At 39.8% G+C, this 4946-nt stretch overlaps 1 non-coding gene across 1 annotated transcript; it reads right to left on the minus strand.

Annotated features, from left to right (window-relative positions):
* Positions 1-543: 543 nt before the first annotated feature.
* On the minus strand, positions 544-651 carry LOC112787263 (small nucleolar RNA R71). The gene has a single exon (XR_003194684.1). It is a non-coding gene; the product is annotated as a small nucleolar RNA R71 (small nucleolar RNA).
* Positions 652-4946: the final 4295 nt, after the last annotated feature.

The following is a 4946-nucleotide window of genomic DNA, read 5'->3' on the forward strand; positions in this document are numbered from 1 at the left end:
CTTCTTTTTCATATGAGCAAGAACAAGGATAAGAACATTCTTGTTGAAGCTGATCCTGAACCTGAAAGGACTCTAAAGAGGAAGCTAAGAGAAGCTAAAGCACAACTCTCTGGAGAAAATCTGACAGAAATTTTCGAAAAAGAAGGAGACATGGCCAAAAATAATAACAATGCAAGGAAGATACTTGGTAACTTTACTGCACCAAATTCTAATTTACATGGAAGAAGCATCTCAATCCCTGCCATTGGAGCAAACAATTTTGAGCTAAAGCCTCAATTAGTTTCTCTGATGTAACAGAACTGTAAGTTCCATGGACTTCCATCAGAAGATCTTTTTCAATTCTTAACTGAATTCTTGCAGATCTGTGATACTGTTAAGACCAATGGGGTTGATCCCGAGGTCTACAGGTTTATGCTTTTCCCATTTGCTGTAAGAGAAAGAGCTAAAATATGGTTGGACTCTCAACCTAAAGATAGCCTGAACTCTTGGGATAAGCTGGTCACGGCTTTCTTAGCCAAGTTCTTTCCTCCTCAAAAGCTTAGCAAGCTTAGAGTGGATGTTCAAACCTTCAAACAGAAAGAAGGTGAATCCCTCTATGAAGCTTGGGAGAGATATAAGCAACTGACCAAAAAGTGTCCTTCTGACATGCTTTCAGAATGGACCATCCTGGATATATTCTATGATGGTCTGTCTAAGCTATCAAAGATGTCATTGGACCATTCTACAGGTGGGTCTATTCACCTAAAGAAAACGCCTGCAGAAGCTCAGGAACTCATTGACATAGTTGCAAATAACCAGTTCATGTATACTTCTGAAAGGAATCCTGTGAGTAATGGGATGCCTCAGAGGAAGAGAGTTCTTGAAATTGATACTCTGAATGCCATATTGGCTCAGAATAAAATATTGACTCAGCAAGTCAATATGATTTCTCAGAGTCTGAATGGATTGCAAGCTGCATCCAACAGTACTCAAGAGGCATCTTCTGAAGAAGAAGCTTATGATCCTGAGAACCCTGCAATAGCAGAGGTGAATTACATGGGAGAACCCTATGGAAACATCTATAATCCCTCATGGAGAAATCATCCAAATTTCTCATGGAAGGATCAACAAAAGCCTCAACAAGGCTTTAATAATGGTGGAAGAAACAGGTTTAGCAATAGCAAGCCTTTTCCATCATCCACTCAGCAACAGATAGAGAATTCTGAGCAGAATCTATCTAGCTTAGCAAATATAGTCTCTGATCTATCTAAGGCCACTTTAAGTTTCATGAATGAAACAAGGTCCTCCATTAGAAATTTGGAGGCACAAGTGGGCCAGCTGAGTAAAAGGGTCACTGAAACTCCTCCTAGTACTCTCCCAAGCAATACAGAAGAGAATCCAAAAAGAGAGTGCAAGGCCATAACCTTACTTGGTGTGGCTGAATCCAGAGAGGAGGAGAAGGACGTGAATCCTAGTGAGGAAGACCTCTTGGGATGCTCAGTGACCAATAAGGAGTTTCCCTTTGAGGAACCAAAGGAATCTGAGGCTCATCTAGAGACTATAGAGATTCCATTGAACCTCCTTTTACCATTCATGAGCTCTAATAAGTATTCATCCTCTGAAGAGGATGAAGACATTACTGAAGAGCAAGTTGCTAAATACCTTGGTGCAATCATGAAGCTGAATGTCAAATTATTTGGTAATGAGACTTGGGAAGATGAACCTCCCTTGCTCACCAATGAACTGAATGCATTGGATAGGCATAAATTACCTCAAAAGAAATAGGATCCTGGTAAATTCCTAATTCCCTGTAACATAGGCACCATGACCTTTGAGAAGGCTCTGTGTGACCTGGGGTTAGGAATAAACTTAATGCCACTCTCTGTAATGGAGAAACTTGGGATCTTTGAGGTGTAAGCTGCCAGAATCTCATTAGAGATGGCAGACAACTCAAGAAAACAGGCTTATGGACAAGTAGAGAATGTGTTAGTAAAGGTTGAAGGCCTTTACATCCCTGCTGATTTCATAATCCTAGACACTGGGAAGGATGAGGATGAATCCATCATCCTTGGAAGACCCTTCCTAGCCACAGCAAAAGTTGTGATTGATGTAGACAGAGGAGAGTTGGTCCTTCAACTGAATGAGGATTATCTTGTGTTTAAGACTCAAGGTTCTCCTTCTGTAACCATGGAGAGGAAGCATGAAAAGCTTCTCTCACTACAGAGTCAACCAAAACCCCCACAGTCAAACTTTAAGTTTGGTGTTGGGAGGCCACAACCAAACTCCAAGTTTGGTGTTGAACCCTCATATTCAAACTCTAAGTTTGGTGTTGGGAGGTCCCAACAATGCTCTGAACATCTGTGAGGCTCCATGAAAGCTCACTGTCAAGCTATTGACATTAAAGAAGCGCTTGTTGGGAGGCAACCCAATGTTATTTAATTATATCTATTTATTTTCTATCGTTATTTTATGTTTTTTTTAGGTTGATGATCATGTGGAGTCACAAAAACTACTGAAAAATCAAAAACAGAATGAAAAATAACATTAAAAATAGCTCACCCTGGAGGAAGAACTTACTGGCGTTTAAATGCCAGTAAGAAGCATCAAAATGGCATTTAACGCCAGAAAGAAGCATCAAGCTGGCGTTAAATGCCAGAAACAAGCACCAGACTGGCGTTTAACGCCAGAACAGAGCATGGAAGTGGCGTTAAACGCCAGAAACAAGCACCAGACTGGCGTTTAACGCCAGAACAGAGCATGGAAGTGGCGTTAAACGCTAGAAACAAACAGCAAGCTGGCGTTTAACACCAGACATGCATTCTAAGGGCATTTTACACGCCTAATTGGAGTAGGGATGTTAAGTCCTTGACCCCACAGGATCTCCACCTTTTCTTCTCTCCTCTGCACACCTTTTCATAACTCTCTTCCCCAAATACCCTTCATTAATCACCTCAATCACTCTTCCCATCACCTCTTCACCACTCACATCCATCCTCTCTTCCCCAAAAACCCCACCTACCTCCAAAATTCAAACTCTTTTCCCTCCCACCCAACCCTAATGGCCGAACCATAAACCTTCTCCCACTCCTATATAAACCCCTCATTCCTTCTTCATTTTCACACATTACAACCACCACTTCTCCCCCTTGGCCAAATCACCTTCTCCCTCCATCTCCTCCATTTTCTTCTTCTTCTACTACTTTCTTTCTTCTTTTGCTCAGGGACAAGCAAACCTTTTAAGTTTGGTGTGGTAAAAGCATTGCTTTTTGTTTTTCCATAACCATTAATGGCACCTAAGGCCAGAGAAACCTCTAGAAAGAGGAAAGGGAAGGAAAAAGCTTCCACCTCTGAGTCATGGAAGATGGAGAGATTCATCTCAAAAGCTCATCACTAAGAAAAGGATGGAGAAAACAAGAGATCATGGGCCTCAACAAGAGCAGGAGGAAATTCCTCACCATGAAATCTCTGAGATGCCTCAAGGGATGCACTTCCCTCCACAGAACTATTGGGAGCAAATCAACACTTCCCTAAGAGAATTAAGCTCCAACATGGGACAACTAAGGATGGAGCACCAAGAGCACTCCATCATCCTCCATGAGATTAGAGAAGATCAAAGAGCTATGGGAGAAGAACAACAAAGACAAGGAAGGGACATAGAGGAGCTCAAGAGCACCATTGGTTCTTCATGAAGAGGAAGACGCCACCCTCACTAAGGTAGACCCGTTCCTTAATCTCCTTGTTCTTATTTTCCTGTTTTTTGTTTACTATGCTTTATGTTTTATTTATGTTTTTGTCTTTACTATATGATCATTAGTGTTTAAGTGTCTATGTCTTAAAGCTATGAATGTCCTATGAATCCATCACCTCTCTTAAATGAAAACTGTTCTAAAAACAAAAGAACAAGAAGTACATGGTTTCGAATTCATCCTTGAAGCTAGTTTAATTATTTTGATGTGGTGACAATACTTTTTGTTTTCTGAATGAATGCTTGAACAGTGCATATGTCTTTTGATATTGTGGTTTATGAATGTTAAATATGTTGGCTCTTGAAAGAATGATGAAAAGGAGAAATGTTATTTGATAATCTGAAAAATCATAAAATTGATTCTTGAAGCAAGAAAAATCAGTGAATACAAAATCTTGCGAAAAAAAAAAGAGAAAAGAAAAATGGCAAAAAAAAAAGGAAGAAAAAGAAAAAGCAAGCAGAAAAAGCTAAAAGCTCTTTAAACCAAAAGGCAAGAGCAAAAAGCCAATAGCCCTTAAAACCAAAAGGCAAGGGTAATTAAAAGGATCCAAGGCTTTGAGCATCAGTGGATAGGAGGGCCTAAAGGAATAAAATCCTGGTCTAAGTGGCTAAACCAAGCTGTCCCTAACCATGTGCTTGTGGCGTGAAGGTGTCAAGTGAAAACCTGAGACTGAGCGGTTAAAGTCGAGGTCCAAAGAAAAAACAGAGTGTGCTTAAGAACCCTGGACATCTCTAATTGGAGACTCTAGCAAAGCTGAGTCACAATCTGAAAAGGTTCACCCAGTTATGTGTCTGTGGCATTTATGTATCTGGTGGTAATACTGGAAAACAAAGTGCTTAGGGCCACAGCCAAGACTCATAAAGTAGCTGTGTTCAAGAATCAACATACTGAACTAGGAGAATTAATAACACTATCTAAATTCTAAGTTCCTATAGGTGCCAATCATTCTGAACTTCAATGGATAAAGTGAGATGCCAAAACTATTCAAGAGGCAAAAAGCTACTAGTCCCGCTCATCTGATTGGAGCTAAGTTTCATTGATATTTTGGAATTTATAGTATATTCTCTTCTTTTTATCCTATTTGATTTTCAGTTGCTTGGGGACAAGTAACAATTTAAGTTTGGTGTTGTGATGAGCGGATAATTTATACGCTTTTTGGCATTGTTTTTACATAGTTTTTAGTATGATTTAGTTAGTTTTTAATATATTTTTATTAGTTTT

The sequence above is a fragment of the Arachis hypogaea genome, chromosome 20, assembly GCF_003086295.3.
Source record: "Arachis hypogaea cultivar Tifrunner chromosome 20, arahy.Tifrunner.gnm2.J5K5, whole genome shotgun sequence".
Classification (NCBI taxonomy): Eukaryota; Viridiplantae; Streptophyta; class Magnoliopsida; order Fabales; family Fabaceae; genus Arachis; species Arachis hypogaea.